General features: G+C 37.5%; 1 protein-coding gene across 7 annotated transcripts in view; it reads left to right on the forward strand.

Annotated features, from left to right (window-relative positions):
• Positions 1-14,268, forward strand: part of foxp1b (forkhead box P1b) — a 312,762-nt gene that overhangs the window by 112,504 nt on the left and 185,990 nt on the right. For 6 of the 7 annotated variants that reach the window (XR_015762942.1, XM_088005937.1, XM_088005936.1 and 3 more), the window contains one exon: positions 8,041-8,106. The gene's annotated coding sequence lies outside the window, so the exon portion shown is untranslated. The remainder of the gene's footprint in view (positions 1-8,040; positions 8,107-14,268) is intronic. The other variant, XM_088005938.1, reaches the window with a different exon arrangement.

A 14,268-nucleotide genomic window follows, 5' to 3' on the forward strand; every position in this document is an offset into this window, starting at 1 on the left:
TCAGAAAAAAAAATCACATTTGAAAAAAAACCCCTGCAAGAATAAAGGTGTACTGAATGGGTTTAAATGGTGGATTCTGAGCCTGTCTGTGCTTCAGAAAGACCTGTTTGCAGTCTGTTTTGGTTTTACAATATTACTCCGAAGATGCTGCCAATCACATGAGAAGAAAAGAAAAACCCTTACCCCTTACCTTAGGGTAAGGGTTTTTTTAAAATATAAATGCAAGGTTTTCATCTTTCTGAGAGTTGGTCATGCTTTTGTTTTTTGTCAGTTCTTTTTAGTGGAGAAAAAGACTAAATGTTACTTTACTGTCATCTTATTGCACAGTAAAGCAGAAGCTGCTTTTGCTGAAAAGTGAGTCATGCTTTAGGTTTTCCCATGTTTTCTGGAGCGTAGATGTTTACTAGGAAAATGCCATGCACACTCCCTAAAAACAAACAGCAATAACCCCACATATTGATACCGCCAACTTTACACAGCCTCCTCTTTTTTAAAATGTATTTACACAAGGGTGTTAATAGAGATCCATCAGTCTTGAAGTGTGTTGAGCCAGGATCACAACTTTGTTTTTTTTTGTGGTATTCAAACACATCATGAGTGCAGGCATGGTAAATAAATAGATGCTGCAAATTTATCCAGTACACCGAGTGGTTCAAAACATCCATGATGGGCTGGAAAAGAACTCTATTCATGACCATCAATTAATATGATAATGATGTGTGAAGGGTTTGTTAACGAGCCACCACACAAGTACCCACAGATACAGTATTAGGCCTGCTTGGAGTAACTAATGGAATAACTTTACTTAACTTAGCAGTAAATATTCAGGAGGCGCTCATGATTTTTTTTTTTTTTTTTTGTCCGCTTGGTGTGAAGAGAGAGGCCGGCCCGTCCATTAGAGGAGCTGAAGAGCTGTCACAGTGAATATGAGGTCGTTTTTTGTTGGAATTGGGTTTTGTTTCAGGGGATGGGCGGTGGGGGATGTGGAGAAGAGGTATTAATTCATATTTTGAGGATACAATCTTTGAACAAAGCCAAAGGCATGATAACATACCTGGGTTCTCTAGAGAGCATATTGTGAAGCTGTGACCCCTTCTGAAAATAGGCAAGTCCACTTCACGGGTTTGTGGATGGAATACAATGAGTCTCTATTCATGATTGGATGTAACAACTGTATTTCATTACCGCAGAAAATAGTAATAATTAAAAAAAAAACCACTTCTGATTATACATTTTAAATGAAAATAGGCCATTTGAATGAGTTTTCCCTCACGCCGCTCTTCCTATGTTGACACTAAGATACATTCAAAACACAAACAAAACATGGAACATAATCAATTGGTGTCACGACAAAAACAACAAAATCATTTAACGTGGACTAGGGTATACTTTTTTCTTTGGTAACACTTTATTTGAAGGGGGGGTGAATAAGACTGTCATAACACTGTCATAAACATGACATAACACATGTCATGAACATGAATAAGCCTTCATGAATATCTATGACTGTTGTCATAAAGCGTCATTCGGTAAATTGACACTTTTAATACAAAGTTGACATTATTCAAAATGTCTTTGTTATGACAACTTGACATTAACCAGGAAATCATTACTGATATAAATTTGTTATAAAAGTATTACTGATTTCACTTTAAAAATTAGGTAACTTTATGTTATTAAAGGTAAAGTTTAAACAGTAATGATTTCCTGGTTAATGTCAAGTTGTCATAACAAAGACATTTTGAATAATGTCAACTTTGTATTAAAAGTGTCATAATTTACCGAATGACGCTTTATGACAACAGTCATAAATATTCATGAAGGCTTATTCATGTTCATGACAGGTGTTATGTCATGTTTATGACAGTGTCATGACAGTCTTATTCAACCCCCTTCAAATAGTGTTACCATTTCTTCTAATCTTGGCAGTCATTCTCTTATTTGAATCATTTTTCTGTGCTCTAATATTGCTTGATTTACCTAGTATAGCAGATATTTTTGAGTAGAAGTAGAAAAGAGAGGGAGAAAAACAAAGCAAATACATAAATAAATAAATAAATAAAAGTATATGTCAAACAAGGGGTAAATAAATAAAGGATTCTCTCCTAGTCTTTGCTTCCGCAGTGATACTTATTCACCTTCAATGAAATGACATTTAGAAACATGGAGTGTGTTTTATTGACACATTCAAATGGATTTTGATCTATTGCTGATTGTTTTTCCATTGGTATCTGTTGCACAACAGAAAATCTAGTCATTGTGAGGTACTGATATTTTCCTATATTTCCTGGTAAGCAGTATTGGGGTTTTTTGATTTGTAATGTAATGTACACTCAGCAACCCATCCTGATGGAATAAACAAAAATGTAAACTTTTTTGCAAATTCATTAAAAAAGAAAAACTGAAATATCACTTGATCATAAGTATTCAGACCCTTTGCTCAGTATTGAGTAGAAGCACCATAATAATCCATGTAAGGATTATGGGGGCCACTGTCTTAGGAACCTTGAGTGCTGCAGAAATTCTTTTGTAACCTTTTTGTAACAGATGGGAAATATGAATATAGAAATAATGTCACAGCAGAGGGACTGAATATTTATGACCATGTGATATTTCAGTAGTTGTTTTTTAATAAATTAGCAAACATTTCTAAGTTTAATTTTTTTCTGTCAAGATGGGATGCTGAGTGTACAATCATGAAAAATTATTTTCTGGATTTTAGCAAACGGCTTCAATGAAAAGAGTGAAAAATTTAAAAGCGTCTATGTGTTCGCTTCAGCCGATCTTGTTTTGTGAAATGCGCTAATGGTTGGGTATTTATTGCTTGAACATGTTTTTATTTTTGTCAAAAGACACTTATTTTTCTATTTTCCACCTTGTTTAATGCAGCAGAAACACAGCATTAGATCCGGTCCTTACAAGAAAAGTTTGCAAAAAATAAAAAATAAAAATGCTTCTCAGCTTCCTTTGTCTTCTGAAATTGTCACATTTTGAATCATATTCCTAGCTCAGGCATCGCACTGAGCATGCACTTAACCCACCTAGGAGGATAATTATCTCAACCAGGAGTTGTTCTATTCCTTAAAATCTCAATGTAGGAGTGTGTGATGGGCTTGGTTTTCCCAGCCGGGTAAAGCAGCGTGTGCTTGTTTATCCTCAGCCTGCGATCTCTGCACTCCCACTGCTCTGAATGGCAATATTACCGCCTGGTGCTGTTGGAAATGGAGACAATTATCTGTTTAGATATTACAAGATGGGCGTTTATATTACCAGAAGAAAAAGCATAGAGCTGCTACCTGGATTCTGTTGTTGCCTTTTTTCTCACTAATTCTACTGTTCCGTCATTAAAATGATGGAACATTTATCTAAATGGATGTTATGCATTGGGTAAACTCATTTAGCTCCCGGGGCTCTTTCAGGTGATGGGAATTAATGATGTTTGGTAGTTTGAAGCCAAAAATATCTGTCATTTGTCACCACTCACCATTGATTTACGGTTCCATTGATGATATGTTAATTGAAGTGTAATGAATCACAATAATAGGGTAGTTATGTGGGAATGGTCCATTTCTGCAGATTGTTCCAGACTTAGTAGAGTTCTTAGTGAGCTATGTGTTGACTCATGTTTTCAACATGACCCATAATTGAAAGTGCTAGTCATGAATGTGAGCGTTTCTTTCAATCAAAATTAAAGCTGCAGTATGTAACTTTCATAAAATTATTTTTACATATTTGTTGAAACTGTCATTATGTCAAGACAGTATGCTTTGAGACAGATAATCTGTGAAAAATTCTATGTCCTCTGCCTTCTTCCAGTACTATCTAGAAACAACTAATCAGAGCCCGGCCCCCTTAAATCTGGTTCTATTGTACTTCGGCCCTGGAGGTTTTGCATTCAGTGGAGTATGACGTCGAAGGTGGATGGGACTGTCTTGTTAATAAAATTCCTGCTAAGATTCCCCAGAAACCGTGGGGCAGTTTTACTCTTGGTTTTCCTGTCCAGTTGATTCTGAAGCACTTACCTCAGTTGTACCGTAAGCTAAAAATAATTCTCATCTGAGTGTTCTTTCTGAGCTGAACTTGCGCTTGGTCCTGCTGAACTACCACTGCGACTTGTGGGATTTCCTCTACTGGAGCGACATGAGACACTGGAATCCCCTTGTTCACCATCTTGTCAACTTCTGATCAATTCATTTGGAAGAATGTTTTTTACATTTACTGTTAATCTTTGGCCGAAGTGATTCTTGTAATCCCAGTGTAGCATAGATTCATCCTCTAGATCAACTTTAAAATCCTGAGATATTTGATTATGTACAACCGATGCAGACCAGGAAGTTGTGAGATTATATACCACAGATGACTAGCCCATAATTTAGGTGCAATCATTTTATTTGATCATTTATATGCAGTTAATCAGACCACAGTCAACATGTGTTTTGTTTTTTTTTCACTGCAGGAAAAAGTTACATTTATTACTAACTGTAGACTGGTAAACAGCTGCTGCTCTGAGGCCATGTAACTTATGACAGTGAAATGTTGACGCATTTCTAACCACGGGAGTTTATTGCAGTTTTGTTACCATTGTTTACATCCCGCTGTGTGCTAATGGCAGTGAAGAATTGATGACACCTCTTTTGCAACCAAACCAAGAGGTTTGCAAGTGGAGATTTGATCCAAGCAGAGACAAGTTTTGAGCACAAGGACAAAGGTTTGAGAAAGCACAGTGAATATTTGAAAGAGAGCAGAAGTTTTGAGTACAAGCATTACAAGTTTTAAGAAGACAGACATGAATCCTGCTTTCAAACCGAAAATGTGTGCTCTTGAATTATGGCAGAAAAATCCCCCCCATACAGTTTAGTGAGACTTAAGTAACGCATAAAACCATAATTTAAATAAGAATAGGTATTGCATTCCAGGGTGTGTTTATTTTATTAATTGTATTAATCTGGGACCAAAGTCTGAATTTCATTCCACAAACAAGCAAAGCTGATATGAGAATAAAAGATCCTAGAATCTTGTATTTCCTTGAGAAAGTAATTATTTAATTACCTTAATTTTAAGATTATGAAATTCTTTTAAATCTTGTATTCTTGAAAATCTTTGAAAGTTCAGATATATTGAATAGACAGCTTTGGTGTAATACATTGAGGTTTTTTTATCTCCTGAAAGTCTTGCTCTCTATCGCTTCTTCACAGCCCAAATAACTTACAGATATCTCTTGAGGAAACAGTTTCTTTTAAATAGCTTTATGTGGTCTCTGTGCTGACTTCATTTAAGCATCGCACTGATGCTGGAAAAAAAAGATTTCATTAATGACAAAATCTACTGTTAAATAGATTTTATCGAACAGTAGATAATATCTGTCTGGTAGCATAGAGATGCTACCAGACAGATACAGTGAGTAGGGGAAGTAGAACCACTTAAATTTTCAGTCTGTTTCATTGCAGCCATTTGCTAAATAAATAAGTTCACATTATTTCTCATGACTGTACACTCAGCATCCCATATTCGCAGAATAAACAGAATTGTGGACATTTTTGCACATTAAAAAAGAGAAACTGAAATATCACATTGTCATATGTGTGACTATGTGAAATCGCTCAGAGTTTAGTGGAAGCACCTTTGAGCTGAGACAGCCACGAGTCTTCTTGGGGATGATGCAACAGGTTTTTCACACTTGGATTTGGGGATGCTCTGCCATTCTTCCTTCAAATCCTCTCCAGTTCCATCAGGTTGGATGGTGAACTTTGGTGGAGCCAGTTTCAGGTCTCTCCAGAGATGGTCAACTGGGTTTCAGTCCGGGCCAGTCAAGAATGGTCACAGAGTTGTTCCGAAGCCACTCCTTTGTTATTTTAGTTGTGTGCTTGAGGGTCATCGTCTTGTTGGAAGGTGAACCTTCAGCCTGATCTGAGGTCCTGAGCTCTCTGGAAGAGGTTTTCTTGAAGGATATCTCTGACTTGGCCACATTCATCTTTCCTTCAATTGCAACCCGTCGTCCTGTCCCTGTAGCTGAAAAATACCCTCATAGCATAATGCTGCCACCACCATGTTTCACTGTTGGTATTATATTGGGCAGGTGATGAGCAGTGCCTGGTTTTCTCCACACATACCACTTAGAATCACCACCAAAAAGTTCAACATTCATCTCAGCAGACCAGAGAATCTTATTTCTCAGTGGGAGTCTTTCTTGTGTTATCTGGCTAACTCAATACGAGCTTTCATATGTCTTGCGCTGAGGAGAGGCTTCCATTGGACCACTCTGCCATGATGCTGGTGGAGGGCTGCAGTGATAGTTGACTTTGTGGAACTTTCTCCTATCTTGATCTTTGGGTTCTTCTCATCAAGGCTCGTCTCTCACAATTGCTCAGGACGGCCAGGTCTAGGAAGAGTTCTGGTCGTCCCAAACTTCTTCCATTTAAGGATTATGGAGGCCACTGTGCTCTTAGGAACCTTGAGTGCTGCAACCTAACCTTGGCCTGATCTGAGCCTTACCTTACCTTCTTTCTCTGAGCTCCTGGGGCAGTTCCTCCCACCTCATGATTCTCATTTGCTCTGACATGAACTGTGAGCTGTGAGGCCTTATATAGACAGATGTGTGCCTTTCCTAATCAAGTCCACTCAGGTTAATTAAACACAGCTGGACTCTTATGAAGCAGTAGAACCATCTCAATGAGGATCAGAGGAAACAGACAGCACATATGAATATAGATATGAATGCCACAGCAAAGGGACTGAATATGTATGACCATGTCATATTTTAGTATTTCTTTTTTAATGAATTTGTAAAAATGTCTAAATTTTATTTTTTCTGTCAAGATGGGATGCTGATTGTACATTCATAAAAAATATGATTTTATTGATTTTTGCAAACAGCTGCAATAAAACCAAGAATGAAAAATTTAAAGGGGTCTAAATACTTTCTGCACCCATTGCATCTATTCCTGGTAGTATATGTTTTCATAGCTGATTGCAAAAGATTTGTTCTTCGAGTTTCTCACCAGCTAATCATGGCTGATCAGGTTGAAAATTCCACCAACTGCTGATTTTTTTTTCTATTTTTAGATTTATTTGTTCAAATTTTCTAATATTCATGTAGTTTTATGTTGTTCTCTAGGTAACACACTGCACCTGATGGGAGTCTGATGGATTTTACAGAACAGTCAACCTGTTAGCTTTAAACTAGAACTGACAGTGTGTGCTGTGGTATTTCTATTATTATTAACCTCGCTTTACTCTTGTCTTAGATAAACACTGGGGCAAAACGCTTGGCCACAATTTTGACTGTCAAATTTAAACGGCCAAAAGAACAGTGAGAGAGAGGTTTTTTTTTCTCTTACATATTTGGATATGCTTTAATGCCTTTATTCAAATTCACCTGTTATAGAGCCCCAGAGTCACTTTTAGGTTTACCATAAAAATAAGATTTTGTTTCCTTCTCTCTTTTTTTGTATTTCATTTCCTGGGTTGAGTGCTCCTTTTCGGGAAGCTTGGTGCCTGCAGATCAGGACCAGCCCAAGGAAGTTGAGCTTGGGTAGAGCAGGTAAAGATACAGGGTGTTTACCAGCACTAGTTGGGTTGTGAGGGGAGGAGTGGGGCGACAAAGGAGCATCCACTAATGTGAATGGTTTTTGTCTTGCAAATAAACCAGTCAGTCACAGACTGGGCTCATTGTTCACGTGTTATCTTCAGTGGGTGTGTAGTTTTAGTTAACTGACAGATGGGAATGTGAGGGATGCTGTCGCACTGGGACAGACCTCAGGTGGTAGTGCTCCTGTTCTTAGTGGCCGGTATAGAGTGGGGGAAAAGGCAAACAGCCCAGGAATGCAGAGGATAGAGTCGCGCTGATGATTTCTCAGAACATATCAGACAGGTTTGTTCACGTCACACAGCCTGATCAATATCAACTGCTGGCCTCATTGGGGACTGTTTTGCTTTTCCTGCGCTCGCTGTTTCTGCCTCTTAAGTCCTCTGACAACAAATATTATTGCCATTACTTATTTTCCCCAACTCTGGATAATTCTCTGTTATTTTTTTCCACAGGGTGAGGAGGCGCTTTAGTACCGCTGGAACTGGAGATTGCTTTCAGTAAGCAAGTCTTTGTAAAAGGTAAACACACAATCATTCACTAGACTGCAGCTTTTGCACAGGTGTGTGTGATACTTTATTGAATTGGCTTAATAATTAACTGAAACAGTGTATGTGTGTGGTGGTGTCAACTATTACTTGAAATTTAAGTAATTTTCTATAATTCCTAACCCTAGACCCAAATTACTTGGTAAGGTTTTGTGTTTTTGCAGTGTAATAAGCATGCAAAAGTACATGTGTATTTAAAAAGTGATGCAAACAGTTGCTGACTCAAGCTCTTAAGATAGAAAGAACTTCAAATCCAGTAAAACTAATTTTGTTTTCAGAATTGAACCATCTTTTAAAAACTGATATCTGAAATATTGAACTATATATATGATCTGTGTATTGCTTGATTCCAGTAACCACCTGATTCCTTGTGCAAACAAAGTTTTCTCTATATTTGCAGTATTTCCTTTTTTTCTGCTGCTCTCCTTCTTAATATTGAAGTTTCTTTTGTCTGAGCCACTTTTTATGGAAGTGTTATGAATAAACAAACGGCTGGATGCTCAGAAAGGGCGCATTCAGCTTAATGCTGGTATGAAAAATAGGCCCTCTGTAATAGTTTCCCTCACTGCATTTATTGGTTACTTAAAAAAAAAAGTAATTTCTTTATATCAGCATCAAGCTGAAAATTGCCATGTATTAGAATTAGGCTTGGTAAGCCTCTAATTCTGTGGCATTTACAGCCGGCTGTGTTTCCATGCATTTATAACACTTTGATTCTTAAGAGCTCCTTTAATCACTTGTGAGTCGCTCAGAACATAATAAACAACTCGCTGTAGCAAAAGTGCCACATGGTCGGGGGGGATTGAGGGAGAGAGGTTTCCAGCTAGAGAGTTAAACGCTTCTGTCACTGGCAGTTTAGTTGCTGTGTTTTTCATGCGCCGTAAGCACCATAATCTACTCTTCGAGCTTATCTGCCTTGGCTACAAACAGTGTCAGGCGGAATAGACGCGGGGCGGCGTGAAAATGAAAAATTATCATCCCCGTACGATCGTGTGACACAAAGCGACGCTGTTGCTTCTTCTAGCCTTTTTTCCCCTTTTGATTGAGATCACAGGATGTGTTTGAGGATTCTAAACAGCCTCTCACCTGGCTGCCGTCTGCTGTCTGTATCTGATGCCGCGCTCCCACTGCTCGCATCAGCCGCTATCAGGACGCTGCTCTGGCAGATCGCCCGGCTCGACTGTTGTTGTTTGACTTAAACAGGTTACACACTTTTAAATGCATTCCTACATGCTGAATACAGTATCTCAGCCAGAACTCCCTTGAAAAAGAGGTTTTTAATCTCAGTGGGTTTTTATCCTGGTAAAATAAAGGTTAAATAATAACAATTAAAAAAGTTACACAGCAGGGCAACCTTCTGTTGCACCTCTGATGAGGTGGATGGAAGTGAGCTGATAATGCTGTGATCTCAGATTACTTAAAATACCTTCAAGGAGGGGGAAAAACAAAACGTGTGTCAAGTTTCAATCTATTTTTCTATCAGTGACAAACAGGCACGTCTTCTCCTGGTCAGAAATGTATTGACACATTCATAGAGTGCGGTCTGGCTTTTGATAATGTCAGTCAGCTAGCAGATGCAGACAGTTGACATGCCAGAGCTGCAGCGTGAGATTGACCGAAGTGGCAAAAGTAAGCAAAAATCCATCTGCAGATGAGCTTTTTTTCAGCAAGATGAGAAGAATATCACAGAAGGAAAAGAAAAAAAGTGATGAATTCCTTTTAGTTTTGCTTCAGTTCTGGGTTTGATTTTTTTTTTGCCTTTGGAGTCAAATAACTGCACAGTGTTGCATATGTGTGTTTTTGTAGACACACACGCACGCCGTCACCTTTTTTAGGGTTTGTCTTTGTCTTGTTATGATAAAACTATTTTTGTTTGGATTTTATGCCAAAAAAAAGTCTACAAATAAAATACATACAAATATTTGTATCCAGTCCTCCTGAGTTGATACTGCTGCTGCAGTCACAACTGAAAGTATATTATATACTGCAAAAACACAAAATATAGTTTTAGTCCCTTTTCTTTTCTCTTCTCTTAGTACACATGAAATGAGACAGAATTAACTCACAAGTAGCTTTTCAGCAAGACACAGAAAGCTGTTTTAAGTCAGTAATGTCTTAATATTAATAAAGCTCTATTTCCACAGGCAGAGATTTTCTGTCTTGTAAAAATGTCTTTTAATAAGTGAAATAATCTGCTGGTGGAACTAGTAGTTTTTAAAGTCTATGTTAAGGCATCATTGACTGAAGACGAGCTCTTATATGTATTCCTGAAAAGTTACTTTTGTCCACACAAGAAACTAGACCAAAAAATTACTTTGTAAGATTTTATGTTCTTGCGGTGTACAACAGTATTACCACTGAGGTTTCTTGCTGTGTTGTGATGGGTTAAGGAAATTTCTTATGAGTTGCAGCCATTCTGATTTGGGTCATTTGACTTTGTTGCAATTCTTTGCATGACATTCTAAATATCAGTGTGGGACTTATTTTTCCTTCTCTGTTTATTTTATAAAACAAATCCCTTTTTAAGAATAAGTTACCTGGTGGCGGCTGCCCAATGGACTATGGCTTTCAGCCGTTGGAAAATAAACTGCTTGCGTCTTTCACTGCAAGATTAAGAATGAGGCTGAGAGAGAGAGAGCGGGAGCTGGAGAGAAGTGGCTGAAGACCAAACAAAAGAAGTCAACGTGGAGTAGACATAAGAGGAAGAAGGCTGCTTTCTGCTTTACTGAACACAGTGAGGAATTATTCATTTTCACCTTTGTGCTAAGGTAAAAGTTTGTTTTTAATGGCCTGGCCTGTGAATCAGCTCTGGTAACTCGAAAGGAGAGAGGAAAAAACATAAACTTTGTTTTCAGCTGCACACACACAAACAGGCAGTCATGGAAAAAAATGATAAGGCGAAGACAGTCTATGGAGTGAACAGTTAGGAAAACGAGGCATCAGTGAAACATTAAACCATTTGGAGGAGACATTTCTGGAAAAGAAGCTTGAGATGAAGTTGAATTGAATTTAAAGACAAAAGAATGGAATTACCACCTATAAATCACTTTTTATTTTTGCACAATTATAGTCTTTGATCGTAACATGTTTGTTGATTTGGGAAGGGGATGGCTGAAGTCATTTTTAGTCTCATTATGATGGCATATTAATAATGATGGTATATTTGTAAATTCCTCTTGTGAAATGAACCACCTATTGAAATACTTAACCTCTGCTTTAGGTAAACACTTAAAGATAAGAATTAGTCACAGAGATGGTGCTCTATTGCTGCTTTAAAGATTCTACTGCTTTTAGCTTTTTTTATTTTTCTTTCACACTAAAAATATCAATGACAGTTTTCAAAGAAAAAAATGTGACTTTTGCTTTATATTTCTCCCTCTTCTCTTCCTGGCCAGTTCCAATTTTTACTGTTAATAAAGAAAAATGAGCATAACTATTACTAAACAAAATATTTCTTGTAAAGTAAGTCTGGCAACGTGCTGCTCACTGCAGAAACACAAAATCTTGCCAAGTATTCATGGTCTAGTATAGTGCAAATATTGCAATATATTTGAAATAACACAAAATTAACTTACAAGAAACCTTTCAGCAAGATATTGGAGCTTGTTTTAAGTAAATAATTCCTTAACAATGGGAAAAAGTGCTAGTTTAATTGACAGATTGTTTCACTTTGTTTTCTTTTTTTCTTATTAGTGAAATAATCTGCCAGTGAAAGTAGAACTTTTAAAACAAGCTCCTATATCTTGTACAAAAATTACTTGTAAGTTAGTTTTATTTTATTTCAAGTGTACTAAGATATTTGTACTAAAAATAGACCAAACATTCTTGGTAAGATTTTGTGTTTTGTAGTATAAATGATTTAAGTGTGTAATTTCATCTGGTATAATTAAGTTCAAGCTAATAATGTGAGCCCGAGTGTTTTAAGTTTGATAATCTATTTAGAAATTCAGACTAATGTTTGGAAGCGGGGAAAGAAGCTCTGGTGGAGGTCATAACTAAAGACTTTTCTTTGTGAGGTGGGTAGTGAGTCTCCATTCCTTTTAAATTGTTCACTAGGCAGCAAACTGAGCAGTGGAAAATAATATATTTTGACAGACTAAAAGAAATTGAACAAATAATTTGGAAGCATTGTAAACCTACTGCAACAGGCTAACCTTTAGCCGCTAATGATCCTACAAGCTAGCCACTTAGGGCTATTTCACAAAATTAATAGAAAATCCATAGCATATGATTAAGTTACACCGTAACTGGATTATTCTATATTGGTCACATTTTTGAAAATAAAAAGTCTTAATTTCTCTTCATCTGTCATATAATAAATTATTTTGTTCATACCTAGAAAATTCATCCTCCTTCCTATTTTTTAAGCGGATTTTTTTTTTCTATTTTAGGAATGTTGAGTCAAACTGTACATTGCGACACACCTTTGTGGTTTCTTCTGTGGTTATCTCAAAGGTCAGATAATTTACTGCTGGTCATTGGTCCAAATTTTTCAAGTTAAGTAGTTTTGAACTGACAGTCGAGCTGAAAAGCGGGGTTCTGGTTTCACTTCCTCTTGTTGGGCTCTTAGAGGGAATCCACCAGTTGTTTTACGCCAGCTTTAGGTTTCATCCGAACTTGACCCATCATTGTGGTTTGTGTAAAGGTCAGTAAGAGATAAATAAAGAATTTTTGGAGGGAATGAAGTTTAGAATATCCAGTATCATGTTATGGGAGGCTTGAAAAGTAAAACTGCTTTTTTTTTCTTTCTCTCCAACAGTCTACTCCCACAATCACTTTTTATGGGGCAGTGAAAACTTATATAATATTTTTGTTGACATCATTCTTGTTATTTCTTGTGACTCAGCTCAAGTTTATGGGAACATCGATGGGGGAAAAAAGCTTCAAACTTGGCCTGCAGCAGCATGGATGTGGCCTGAAATTTACAAAAACCAGCAAAAAGCTCTTTCTAGCCAAATGTGGGTTTATTTGTGTCATCAAATGACACAAGTGAGGGCTTTTTTTAAAAAAAGCTGATATTTATTGATGATTTTGTCCCTTTTTTTCTTCTCCCTCCCCGCTCTCATTTTAGCCTTGGCTCCTGTGTTGTTTTCAGAAACAATGTCTCTCTGGCCAAAAAAAAAAAAAAACAAAAAAAAAACACAGGGCTCGGTGCTATGAAAACAGAAATGACAAACACCATTAGCTGAAAAGTTTCCATCTTATTGCAACTATGTTATTGTTTACTTTACCATACACATCCTAATATGGTTATCTCCCTGTCAAGGCGGGTCGGAGCAAAGCCAGGGGTGGGGGGACGCTTACAGCTGCCATTTAGACAATAAGAAACAAATGTCACAACTCAGCTACACAGACCGCCTTTCACAGGCCTGCAGTACTTGGCCTTCTCTGCCGCTTGGCTCGGCCTCCTGTGTGATTTTTATCTTCTCTCCGGTGTTGGATGCCCTCACAATATGCCCCCCACACCTCAACACCACCTTTCTTTTCAGTCCCCTCTTGCTCTCTTCTCCCTGTCTTGCTTTATTTGTCTGTATCTCTCCATCAATCTCTGTCCTAGTCCTGTTGTTAACTATGTGCACACTGACGTAGGGGCCTCTGTTTGCTGTGCGAAGTTCTTTATCAGGAGGTTGGGGGAGATAGGTGTGTGTGTGTGTGTGTGTGTGTGTGTGTGTGTGTGTGTGTGTGTGTGTGTGTGTGTGTGTGTGTGTGTGTGTGTGTTTGGAGTGGCCAAGCAGAGGCCAGTTCAGCTGCAGATCACGCCCTGTCACATTTGGTCTGCAGATATTCTAGTGATGCTTAAAGGCCATTTATAATAATTAAATTAAGAATACACAAGCTGAGAAAGGAAAAACAAGCTGAAGTGCTGCAGAGGAGGAGCATTATTTTTATTTTATTTTAATACTTTTATACTCTTTAACCTTTTCCTCATTTTGTTCCGTCACTACGACAAACCAACAAGACATTGGACAGTATTGTGAATTAGAAGAATTTCAAAACCTACAGTACACTTTCAAAAATGTTTACAACTAATACATAAACTTATATGTATCTGGTCCTCTTGAGCTCTCAATATATTAGGGCACACTGCAAAAACACAAAATCTAGTTTTGGTTTATTTTCTATTGCATACACTCA

Source organism: Poecilia mexicana, unplaced genomic scaffold (assembly GCF_051168715.1).
Source record: "Poecilia mexicana isolate PSO_F unplaced genomic scaffold, ASM5116871v1 scaffold_5, whole genome shotgun sequence".
NCBI lineage: Eukaryota > Metazoa > Chordata > Actinopteri > Cyprinodontiformes > Poeciliidae > Poecilia > Poecilia mexicana.